Source organism: Cherax quadricarinatus, chromosome 39 (genome assembly GCF_038502225.1).
Source record: "Cherax quadricarinatus isolate ZL_2023a chromosome 39, ASM3850222v1, whole genome shotgun sequence".
NCBI classification, from domain to species: Eukaryota; Metazoa; Arthropoda; class Malacostraca; order Decapoda; family Parastacidae; genus Cherax; species Cherax quadricarinatus.
Window position 1 is genome coordinate 20,599,665 of NC_091330.1, and position 14,085 is coordinate 20,613,749.

General features: G+C 38.1%; 1 protein-coding gene across 6 annotated transcripts in view; it reads left to right on the forward strand.

Annotated features, from left to right (window-relative positions):
- Positions 1 to 14,085, forward strand: part of LOC128696393 (secreted frizzled-related protein 3) — a 181,404-nt gene that overhangs the window by 15,532 nt on the left and 151,787 nt on the right. The gene's annotated exons all lie outside the window — the stretch shown is intronic.

Consider the following 14,085-nt stretch of genomic DNA (forward strand, 5'->3'; position numbering starts at 1 on the left):
AAAACGCAAAGACACTTGTTTTACGTGTGAGGAGTGTAAAACAGCAATGTGTATAACCCCATGTTTCGAAGAGTTCCACAAGCTACAGCACTTCTAGGAACATGTCCAGTGACTCTGTATGTGTATATATATTATAGAACAATAGTAATAAACAACTTTCTTTATTGTTGGTTTGTGTTAACACAGTTTGTAAACAATATAATGATGTTTGTGTGGTTATTGTGTTGCGTACAACGAGTGGATATATATATGCATTGTGCACTATACAGTGGAACCTTGACTTACGAGTTTAACCCTTAAACTGTCCAAACGTAGATCCACATTGACGTGCGTAGCGCTCTGACATTTGTCTTCTCCATTTGAAAGCATGTAAAACTGGACATAGATCTATGTTCGGAGCACTACACACGTCAACGTAGATCTATGTTTGGACAGTTTAAGGGTTAATCCATTCCATGACCTAGCTCGTAACTCGGTTTGCTCTTATATCAAATCAATTTTCCTCATTTAAATTACGTAATTGAAATGCCATTAATCCATCCCAGCGGCAGGACGAAATATTTCAATTTAACACTATCAACTCTACGGCTTATTTATCTATCACAATTCATCTAATGACATAATAAACAATATAATTAACAGAGAAACATGATATATACTCTAGAATAAATAAAATAGGCCATAATATGACGAGTGATGATGGCAGTGGAAGTGGCGGCTGCGTCCGTGTTTCGTCCTTTATCTGTAGCTTAATTGCTTAACTAACTTGCTACACTCTTAATGCTACACTTTATCACTGAACTTAACTTATACAATATGTTTTGTTTAATCACTAAACTTAACTGATACAATTTGTTTTGTTTAATCACTGAACTTAATTTATACAGTTTTATATAACTACCCTAGTTCATATATTCACAATTGTTAAAATAATCAAGGTGCTATTCTCAGGTGCTAAAGTGTAATAAGTTCACTATTTTGCCATTATATTCCAAAACTCATTTATTTGATTACCACTTTATTGTTCACCACAACTTATATTAGTCCCTTTTATATTGTTTTCTCTAATTCTAACTTTAAAGAATTACCCTTAAAATACTACCTACTATCATATTCCCAAGCTCCATTATTTGATCATCACTTTATTTGTTCACCACAAATTATTTTAGTTCCTTTTATATTGTCTCCTTTATTTTAGCTTTAAAAAACTACCTTAGCTCATTATTTTTACATTTGTTAAATAATTCAGGTGCTATTTTTTTTTTTAGCTTTAGAATATTTACTTTATTTTTTTCTTAATTCTAACTATAGATTCACTACAAATCTTAGGATAACAAGAATTGATCCTGATACCAACCTCTTATTGAATGACTTAAATGAATCAAACAGTTACTGTAATTACTACACAGCAGAACAATCAAAGGCACTTCTCAGAGCCAACAACAACATAACTGTCTTTAACTACAATATCAGATCTTTAAGCAAGCATTACGATGACCTCATAGCATTACTAAATTCCTTGCATGCCAATATGTCCATCATTACACTAACTGAAACCTGGGGAAAGACTGATACTACTGATGTCTATGCCATTCCTGGTTACACAGCCATACACAACTGTAGGCCAGATCAACAAGGGGGTGGCACAGCTATATACTACTCAGACCAACTAGAATGTATCACTAATACTTGCACAAGGGATGAACATGGGGAATATATAATAGCTAAATTCAAATCCAAATACCTACAAAAACCTCTCACAGTGATAAACATCTACAGAGTTCCACAGTCAAACATTAGCCAATTTAGTCAAAACCTAGGAAGTATGATAACTGATGCACGCATGAACAAAGATCACTTACTACTCTCAGGTGACTTCAATATAAATCTCCTGCAAGACCAGGACCCACATGTTACTGAATTCACAAACACAATGAGTAACTGCATGTTGCTACCAACAGTAACAAAACCTACAAGAATTACAGAGACTAGTGTTTCCCTACTAGACCACATCTGGGCCAACACCATATCCCCTTTAAAATCAGGCATAATCACAGATAATACCACAGACCACTACCCTACTTTCCTCATAACAACTCTTGGTAAATTACCTCAAGACACTACTAAAGTCACCTTCAGACTTCACAATGAGGCAGCCATTAATAACTTCACAACAGCAGTAACAAACATTGACTGGCACACTGAGCTAGAAATCTATACAGATATTGACGAATGTATTAATAATTTTCTAAAAAAGACCCAATACCTCTATAACAAGCACTGCCCTAAAAAAAATCAAACAGATGACAGCTAAGAGACTGAACAGTCCCTGGCTAACACCCAGCATTCTCAAATCCATAAATACAAATCACCTATATGAAAAACAGTACAGAATGGGTCACATAACCAGAGACCAAACAAAACGTTACTCGTCAATCCTAACCAGCCTGATAAGAAGGGCAAAAAATTGTATTATGAGAACAGATTATCCAACTTACGAGGTGATATAAAAAAGACCTGGAAAACCCTATCAGAAATTCTAGGAACAAAAAAGATATCACGAAATAGCGAAATAAAATTAGCAAAATCAGATGAACCCCAACTCTCACCAACAGAAACAGCAAACAGACTCAATGATTTCTTCTCCACTATAGGACAAAAACTTGCCAATAAAATCCCAAGCTCAGATACCCCACCAAATGACTACCTCACTGGCAACTACCCGAACACACTGTTCCTAGCTCCGACTAACCCATACGAAGTCTCCCTTATTATCAACACACTAGAAAACAAGGCAGGAGATTTAAATACCCTACCACCCTTTATATACAAAAAAGTGTCACAAGTGCTATCACCAATCATTGCAACACTCTTTAACAAATCCATTGAATCCTCCACCTTCCCTACAGTTCTCAAAATAGCGAGGGTCACCCCGATCCATAAAGGAGGAGACCAAACAGAGTTGAATAACTATAGGCCAATATCCAACTTACACCCTCTCTCAAAAATCTTCGAAAAATTAATTCATAAACGAATCTACTCCTACCTCATCTCCCAAAACATACTCAACCCCTGCCAATTTGGATTCAGGCCTAATAAAAATACTAATGATGCTGTTATACACATGCTAGAACATATATACACTGCAATAGAGAAAAAAGAAGTCCCACTGGGTATCTTCATTGACTTAACGTAAAGCTTTTGATACAGTTGACCATGACTTGCTCCACATAAAATTGTCACACTATGGGATAAGAGGGCACTCCCTCAACTACCTCAAGTCATACCTCAGCAACAGAAACCAATATGTGTACACAAATGGGGCAAACTCTTCCGCACAACCAATTACAGTTGGTGTCCCACAGGGAAGTGTCCTTGGCCCTCTTCTCTTTCTCCTATACATAAATGACCTACCAAATGCTTCGCAGTTACTCAAACCCACACTATTTGTAGATGACACTACATACGTCTTCTCTCACCCGAGCCCAGTCACGCTAGTCAATACTGTAAATACCGAATTACAGAAAATATCTACCTGGATGAGGACTAACAAACTTACACTAAACATTGACAAAACCTACTTCATTCAGTTTGGTAACAGAGCTACAGATGTCCCTCTTAACATAATGATAAATGGATCACCTATCACAAAGCTAACAGAGGGAAAGTTCTTAGGAATCCACCTTGATAATAGACTCAAATTTCATACACATATACAACAAACTTCTAAGAAAATTTCCAAGACCGTAGGCATACTATTGAAGATACAGTACTATGTTCCACAGTCAGCCCTCCTGGCCCTATATCACTCTCTTATTTACCCCTATCTCACCTATGGAATTTGTGCATGGGGCTCAACAACAATTAACCATCTCAGACCACTAATTACCCAACAAAAGGCTGCAGTCAGAATGATAACAAATTCCCACTACAGGCAGCACACTCCACCAATATTCAAAACACTAAACCTACTCACCATCCAAAACATCCATACTTATTACTGCACCTATTGCATACATAGAACACTTAACTCTGATATTAACCCTTCCCTCAAACATCTCCTTGCCAACCTCGACAGAACACATGACCATAACACAAGATACAGATCACTCTTTGATGTTCCTCGTGTCCATCTCACGCTATGCAAAAACTCAATGCACATAAAAGGCAATAAAATCTGGAATTCATTACCTGTAAATATAAAAGAAACACTACCTGTTTACAAATTCAAGTCTCTTTTCAAAGATCACTTACTCACCCAAAACCAAATAAATACTGAATAACTGAACCTTATAAATTGTATATCTTAAATGTTTCTCACAATTATATCACATAAATGTTAAACCTAAGACCCAATCTAACTTTGTTATTTTTTAAATACACTACCTAACAGAATACTCCATTCTACTGAATGTACAGCAATGCATGCAACCATATGACCTCTCTTTGTAATACTCATTTGTGCTTTATTGTTATCTGTTTACAATAATGTTTTATCACTGATTACATCATTGCTTAGTTAATCTTAAGTTAATTTTAAGCCTGCCCGTAATGCTATGCATACAAGTGGCTTTGGCATGCTGCTCTTACCTGTATTTTTTTGTACCTCTGTATGTATGTTCAGATTATTAAATAAATAAATAAATAAATAAATTGCTGAACTTAACTGATACAATTTGCTTTAATTCTGTGGAAATCATCCTCTTTTTCTTCTCAGCACTGTCTTAGGACCCATGGTTAGAAAAAAGAATTTTGGCCAAATGACTAAAAGAATTCAAGCAAGCACAAGAGAACTGCTCCCACGGTGATGTAAACATGTGGACTTCTTACCAGATGTTTTGCCATCGGCTGCGCCAACTAGTGGCAGCATTCTGAATTATTATAACATACAGATTGGCCATCACTAATCCGGCAATCAGTTATCTAGTTCCATTAGTAATCTGGCACTAATTTTGGCTAGCATAATTTCAAATTTCATCATTATACTGACTCAAATTTCATCAGTATACTGACTCAAATTTCATCATTATACTGACTCAGAAATTGCACAGATGGTTGTAAATCCACAGCAGCAAGCCAGTGGTGAAGAAAGCAGTGATGAAAATAAGGAAGATGTATCAGAAAGAGTCTCTCTTGATAGGTTAATTAAGTGTATTCTAACCTAACCACTCTGCAATCTGGCAAACTCACTAATCTGACACACTTCAGGTCCCAATGATGCCGGATTAGTGATGGCCAACCTGTAATGCGTATGTATTATTATTATTATTATTATTATTATTATTAATTTAGGGAACTGAAGCTTACTCATTATAATAATAATAATAATAATAATAATGAGAGCTTCAGAACGCCACCAGCTCAGTGCACTGTTTACCTCGGTGTGGGAGTAGTATTTCTCTCGTGCTTTACTTACATTTTTTACAGTCATTTGGCCAAATTTTGTTTTTCTAAGCATGGGTCCTAAGAAAGTAAGTGTAAAGGACAGTGCTGAGAAGAAAAAGAGAATGATTTCCATGGAATTAAAGCATGAAATCATAGATAAACAAGTGAGGTGTCCAGGTTTTGGGTTGAGGGGGAAGCAGGGGGAGCTGGCTCGTAACTCAGATGTTGGCTCTTAACTCAGAGCAAAAAATCAACTGAGCCACAGCTCGTATCTCGAAAAACTCATATGTTAGGACACTCGTAAGCCAAGGTTCCACTGTATTGGTCTCACAGGCCACAAAAGTTATTTGAAAAAATAAAATATTCAAAACTAAAAGAAAAAAGTAGAATAAAAGTAATTATAATACAGTGGACCCCGGTTTTCATAATTAATCCGTTTCAGAGAGAGTGACTAAACCTGAATCTGACTAATTCCGAATTAATTTTCCCCATGAGAAATAATGGAAATCCAATCAATCCGTTCCTGACACCCAAAAGTATTAAAAAAAAGAACAATTTCTTTTACATGAAATATATATTTCCCTACACAGAAAACAATGTGACATGCAGAATAAAACATTACTAGAATGACACTTACCTTTTTGGAAGACTTATTGATGAGTGATGAGATGGGAGGAGGGGAGAGGATGGTGGTGTACCTTTGTTTGGAAGGGGAATCCCCCTCCATAAGGACTTCAGGTACCAAGTCCTTTTCCGGGGTTACTTCCCTTCTCTGTTTTTTAATGCCACTAGGACCAGCTTGAGTCTCTGGACCCCCTGTCGCTCAACAAAGTGTTCCGGAGAGGTCTGTTTCTGGTGTTTCTTTAAAATTTCCATAAAATGGGGCACAATATTGTCATTGTACATGTTGTCAACATGGCCTGCAGCAGCTTTGTCAGGGCGATGTTCATCCATAAATGTTTGCACCTTTGTCCACATTGTATAAATGTCCTTAATCTTTGAAGAAGGCACGTTCCTCCATCTCTCTTCCTCCTCTGAAGAAGAAATTTCCTGAGCTGCGGTCTGTTGCTGTTGCAGATGAAGGTCTTGCAGCTCTAGTGATTAGCTCTTCATCGTGGTCCTCCACCAACTCTTCCACTTCCTCCAAACTCACATCCAACCCCAGGGAATTCCCCAATGCCACAAGAGATACCACAACTGGTATAGGGTCCACAGGGTCAGCCCCAAACCCTTCAAAATCCCTCTTGTACACATTGTGACCACAATTTTCTCCAAGCAGAGTTCAAAGTCCTGCAAGTCACTCCCTCCCAAACCTTACCTATAAGGTTTATGCAACTGAGGATACTGAAGTGATCTTTCCAGAACTCTCTTAGGGTCAATTCAGTGTCTGAGGTCACTTCAAAGCACTTTTGAAACACTGGTGTACAGTTTTCTGAAATTTGAAATGACCTGCTGGCCCACGGGCTGGATGAGAGGAGTTGTATTAGGGGGCAAGAACTTCACCTTGATGAAACAAAACTTCTACACCATTTGCTCTTCCAAGTCTGGAGGATGAGTAGAAGCATTGTCCATTACCATGAGGCACTTGAGTTTCAATTTATTTTCCAGGAGGTATTTTTTTCACACTGGGGGCCAAACACATCACGGAACCAATCAAGGAAAATGTCCCTCGTGACCCTTGCCTTACTGTTTGCCTTCCACATCGCACACAATTTACTCTTGACGACACTGTTTTCCTTGAACACTCTGGGATTTTCAGAGTGATACACCAGTAAAGGCTTCACTTTGAAATCCCCACTAGCATTACTACAAAACATGAGAGTTAGCCTGTCTTTCATAGGCTTGTGGCCTGGGAGTGCCTTTTCCTCCTGAGTAATGTAGGTCCTCTTTGGCATTTTCTTCCAAAAGAGGCCTGTTTTGTCACAGTTGAACACTTGTTGGGGTTTGAATTTTTCAGCCTCTATGTACCCCTTGAAGTCCTGAACATATTTTTCAGCCGCTTTTTTGTCAACTGTCAGCCTCACCGTGCCTTATCACACTGTGTATGCCACTATGATTCTTAAGTCTCTCAAACCAGCCTTTGCTGGCCTTAAATTCACCAGTATCAGCACTAGTTCCATGCATTTTCTTTACAAGATCATATGCAACTGTCTTGCCTTGTCACATATTATTGACTGCATAACACTATCTCTTGATAATTGTTTCTTGTTGATCCACACCAACAACAAAGTCTCCACATCTTCCAGTATTTGCAATCTCTGTTTTATAAGCATATTTGCACCTTCGCAACAACAGCTTCCTTGATTTCCTTTTTCTTGGGAAGGATAGAAGCGATGGTTGTATGGGGTTTGTTATACAACCTGGCCAGCTTGGCAATACGCACTCCGTTTTCATATTTTGCAATGATCTCTTTCTTGAATTCTATAGTGGTTCTCACCCTCTTTACCAAAGGGCTGGCACTAGAAGCTTTCTTTGGGCCCATGGTGGCAGTTACAAGCACTAAAAAGAATGGAATAATACAAAATGTATCAGATGAACGCGTGGGATCGTCTTCACTGGCTGGTAAACAATGGCACACTGGCTGTACATGGAATGTCCGGGCCGCTCACGCCACGTGGACACGTTCCAGACTTATTCCGAGTTCAGTGACGATCACCGAGCCAATATTTTGGCGAAAAAAAACGTTACTTATTCTGAATGTTACTTATTCCAATGACAGTGTAATCCAGGGGTCCACTGTATTACCGAGTGAGCAGCAGTCGTGTATGTTGCCATAAACGGTTCACTTTGTCATCTTCACTCATCTATATCTCGGTAAGTATTGATCGCAAATTTTTTTTTCTTGTCTCGTAACACTAAGGTTTTGGTAAGAATTTTTTTCTTTTTTTTTTCGAATATTTTTCAACACAGAGAGTGAGTTAAGGATTATGGGTCATGACACTGAAAGGGTTAAGAGTATCAGAAGAAAATGAATGTGGAGTACATAGCGACAAAAAAAAATTATAAATTACATGGTAAATTTAGAAACAAATTCATTCATAGAGTACAACATAGGTGAAATAATCAAAGAAATAGAATTAAGGGACATTACAAATTATTTAACCCTTTGACTGTTGTTGTCGTACATATACATTTTACGAACCAGTGTTTTTGACGTATTAACACGCCAAAATTCTAGAGGCTTCAAATCAAGCAGGAGAAAGCTGGTAGGCCCACATGTGAGAAAATGGGACTGTGTGGTCAGTGTGTGTAATATAAAAAAAATTCTGCAGCGCACAGTGCATAATGGGGGAAAAAAAAAACTGTGTTTTTGGATTAAAACGCCAAATTTGAGGTGTATTTTCGTATAGTATTTATGGTTGCATTCTCATTTTTTGGGCTCATTTGATAGAATAGAAGATATGTTACAGAAATAGATATGATGTTGATTGGTTTCATGACGGAAAGTACCTTGAAAGTGAGTCCCTCAAAGTAGCAGAAATGTTTGATTTTCGCCAATGTTCAAGAGTAAACAAATGCTGTCACCATCCAATATGTGTCCAACTGGCCAGTCTAATACACAGTCATGAATGGGTTGACATTATTCATACAGTTATTACAATAATGCAGTAGTCTGCATAACAGTAAATCTTCTATTTTTTGTGTGAATAAAAATTCAAAATAGAAAGCAAGAGTAATATAAGAGGAGCCTGGAGACATGACTGATGAACAGAGAAAATGTTATTTTAGTGCCAGGAATGTCTGCATTGTTTATTCTGAGCCCTATTTTGAAATTGGCATCTTTTTTAACCCTTTCAGGGTTTCTGATGTACTAGTGCGGCTTACGCACCAGGGTTATTGACGTACAAGAATGCCTAAATTTTCGCCTTCAAATCTAGTGAGAGAAAGCTGGTAGGCCTACATATGAAAGAATGGGTCTATGTGGTCAGTGTGCACAGTATAAAAAAAGTCCTGCAGCACACAGTGCATAATGAGAGAAAAATACCTCCGACCGTATGTTTGGTTTAAAACAGCGACTTTGCAGTGTATTTTCGTATGGTATTTATGGTTGTATTCTAGTTTTCCTGGTCTCATTTTATGGAATGGAAGAAATATTACAGAATTTGAGATGATTTTGATTGGTTTCATAATGAAAAGTACCTTGAAATTGAGCTCAAACTAGCAGAAATGTTCGATTTTTACCAAATTTCAAAAGTAAACAAATCATACCAAGCGTCCAATACATGTCAACTGGTGAGTCTAATATTCTTTTACAAGTGCAGTGATATTATTTATATCATTTCTACACCATTTCTACACCAATGCAGTAGTCTGCATAATAGTAAATCTTCTATTTTTTGTGAGAATAAAAATTCAAAGTGGAAAGCAAAAGAGGTGTAAGAGGGGCCTGGGGACGTGACTAATAAACAGAGAAATTGTTATTTTAGTGCCAGGAATGTCTGTCTTGTTTATTCTGGACCCTATTTGGAAATTGGCATCTTCTGAAATTTGTGTGAAATTGGCAAAATTGCCAATTTCTGACCACTTTATTGGATACTTGAAATCGGTAAATGGGTGGTTTCTTGCACTCATTTGATAGAAAAAAATGGAGTTCTAGCGAAATAGATATGAGTTTTGTCGACTAGTACACTTAAATTGGCCGAAAATAGGGCTCAAAGTGGGCAAAATCGACGATGCATAAACATCATCGAGACCGCTAACTTCGCAAGAGCATAGTTCCGTAAATTTTCCATCAAATTTCATACTTTTGGTGTCATTATGATTGGGAAAAGATCCTCTATCATTTCATAAGAAATAATAATTTTTTTTTTTCCAAAAAATTTTCGACCCTGAGAACGAGTTTAGGAGAGGGCCTCTCGACCCTGAAAGGGTTAATTTACATGAAATTGGCCAAATTGACAATTTCTGACCACTTTATTTGGTAGTTGAAATCCTTAAATGGGTGGTTTCTTGTACTCAGTCGATAGAACAAATGGAGTTCTAAAGATTGAGTTTGGTCAACTGGAACAATGGATTTGGCCAAAAAATAGAGCTCAAGATAAGATAAGATAAGATAAGATTTCGTTCGGATTTTTAACCCCGGAGGGTTAGCCACCCAGGATAACCCAAGAAAGTCAGTGCGTCATCGAGGACTGTCTAACTTATTTCCATTGGGGTCCTTAATCTTGTCCCCCAGGATGCGACCCACACCAGTCGACTAACACCCAGGTACCTATTTGCTGCTAGGTGAACAGGACAACAGGTGTAAGGAAACGTGTCGAAATGTTTCCACCCGCCGGGAATCGAACCCGGGCCCTCCGTGTGTGAAGCGGGAGCTTTAGCCACCAGGCCACCGGGTTGCCAAGATCACTAACTTTGCGAGGGCGTAATTCTGTGAGTTTTCTATCAAATTTCGTACTTTTGGTGTCATTACCATTGGGAAAAGATTCTCTATCATTTCATAAGATTTTTATTTTTTTCCAAAAACAGTAGACTGTTGTTTAGCCCTTTCATGGTCCAGAGGCAAAATTTTAATGGATGCCCCAATGTCCAAGAAATTTTGAAAAAAGAAAATTTTTTTTTTCTTACAGAATTAAAAATAATAATTTTGTGAAGGTAATAAAGCAAAAAAAAAAAAATTCTCATCAGTACTTACTGAGATATAGAGGCGTGAAGTTGACCCAAAATGACCGGGTGGCAGCAACATCAGCGGCTTCCGCAAAATCGCATTTTTTTATTTTACATTTTTTATACTTTCTTTTCTATTTTTTTCTTTTTCTAGTAACATTTGTGGCCTGTGAGACCAATACTGTATATAATGTATATATATATACACTCACTATATTGAACACAATAACCTCACTAAAGTTATTATTATAATATTGTTTACCGGTATTGTTTACAACAATAAACATGCACAAATGTTGTATATTACTAATGTTTTATTATATGTTTACATATGTACAGTCACTGGACATGTTTCTAGAACTGCTGCAGTCTGTGGAAGTCCTTGAACAAGGTATGCACAGAGGTACCTTACATTCCTCTCACATAAACCGAGTGTCTTTGTTCCCGTCATTTTGTTTGTGCACAGACAACACATCTCTTCTGAGCCCATTTCTTCTTACTTGCAGGAAGCTGTATTAGGAAGTGATCACCTTTCCTCCTCAAACACTTGGGTATTTCCTGAGGAGTTTGAGGACGGTTTTGTATAGCAGGTGTTGTTACCTAGTGTACTTCATTATGAGTTATATGACAACAGACAAACAAAATTCACCATATGGTGGTCTGTTGCCAGTCTTTATTTGGTACATATTATATGCAATGAGCATTGAAATGTCCATGAGATGGAAGAAAAGTTTCATGTACCACTTGTAACTCTTACAAACACAATCGATAAACCCAATCTGCATGTCACATTTGTCAACCAAATGCATGTTTTGTGTATAATCAATCACCGTTACTGGTTGTAGAATGCGTTTATTAGTCACTATCAACTTTGCCACTGTCTTTTATTTCGTTAGGGTGAATGGTCGTCAACAATGTGACATCTCGTTTGTCATGTCACCGTAATGCCATGATGTCATTGGCAGTAAACACCTGCACCTCACTACCATGAGTGCCTGCGCTGAACCTGGTCATACGTTTACGATTAGAGCGCACTGTACCACACACATCTGTCATGTTCACTTGCAAGAAATCACTGAGTAAAGGGCTTGTGTACCAGTTATCAGTATATAATGTATGCTCCTTACCAAGATAAGGTGCCATCATGCTTCTCACTATGTCACCTGAGATACCCAATAACATCCTGGTATCTTTAAATGTTTTACTTCTTGTGTATACAATAATATCCAATACCAGGCCACTGTCACAGTCACAGAGTACAAACAGTTTTATACCAAAACGCTTCTTCTTGCTTGGTATATACTGCTTGAATGACAGTCTACCTTTGAACAAAATCAAAGACTCATCAATTACAGGATTCTTGAATGGATAAAAGTACATGTTTAACTTTTGTTTCAGTTACGTAAAAACATTTCTAATTTTGTATAACCTGTCACTTCTGTCAGGCCTAGTTTTGTCAGAGAAGTACAACATATGTAATAGTAAGATAAACCTGTTCACTGGGATGATTTCACTGAAGGCTGGGGTACAAATTAGCTGATCTGTGGACTAGTATGATTTTATATTATGCTTATAGACATGAAGCATAAGCATTATTGTTACAAAAAGCAAATACATTTCAGCCACAGTTGTCTCTTTCCACCCGTGTAGTCTTGACTGTGGTGATATGATTGTATGTGCCATTGTGTACTCAAAATACTTGTTACTTTCCCTGACAATAATTTCCATCAAGGGCTGGTCAAAGAATAGTTCAAAGAATTTCAGTGCATTTGCAGTGTTTCCAAGGGAACAAGCTGGTAGTATTCCACATTGAGAGTTGTCAAACTGATGGGGACTGGGGACAAAATTGGAATTTTGCTGCCAATCCCAGATGCAGTTTGCAGTGGATACTGGATATGATGAGCTGGTTGTGGTTGTAGTTGTGGTGTGGTGGTGGATGACGCTCCGCTTTGTCCTGGATCTGATGAGTCAGTGGGGTGGGTCCCAGCCTAGGCTGGTGAGTCATGCATGGCCATGGCACTACCATCACCACTACCACCACCTACTGATGCCTGTGGTCTATCCATGCCAAGTATAGCAACATCATCCTCACTTTCACTGTCTATTCCTGGTGTAGGGCCACGGGATGTACTCCATCCCCTTGGTGCTGCATAGGGAACACTACCCGAGCGCATGTGGCGGCGTATATACCGACTTCTCTAGTGAGTATGATTCATTACTATCACTACTCGAATGATCATCAAGAGCAATAAAATCAAAGTATGCATTACTATCATCATCATTTCTCAAGTCTGAGGCCTGGCCACTTGAAAATATTAGTTTTTTCTTGCAGTGAGGTACAACTGAACGTGACTGAGACACGCCCACACCAGAGGTAGAAGGTTGAGGATCGTCAGGATTTTCTGCACTATTTTCGATATCCTGGTCAACACTAATCGATCAATGCCATAGAATTCCTTTTCTTTTCCATCAGAGTCAGAACTATCAGATAGGAAGAAGAGAGTCCCAGTTCGCCTCGGAGCAAGAGCTGCCTTGCTGCAAGTCACGGTGAACAAAGCTTACTGAGGCGGCATTCCCACAATGCCATACAAGCACCTAGAATTTTTGTTCATGGTGCACACGCACCACGCAGACCCATTCTCTTAGATGTAGGCCTACTGAAAGGGTTAATACGGTAGTTACGTTCCTGAAAATGCTTTGTTAGTTAAAACCGTGTTAAACAAACTGTAGAACTTATGGGAAAAATAGGGTTACGTTCTTAGGAGCCCCCAAAAAAGCCAAACGACTTTATTTTAGACCAACAGATCTTATAAAAATATAAGTGAATATGTAAATGTAGTTCATTGTCGCTATGTATTATGTTGTTTTTACTGCTTAAGATTACAAATGCAACAGAAATAATAGTATTTCTTACTTTAAATTGTGGATGATTGTGGAGAGTGGAGAGTTATGCTGTGGCCCTACTGGGCTGAGGTGGATGGTAGAGGTTCTGGTACTGAAGTCTATGGTTGTACTGGAGTGTGCATAAATCAGTCAAGTCAGTAAGTCAGTCAGTCAGTAAATCAGTCAGTCAGTCATTACACAAACTCATAT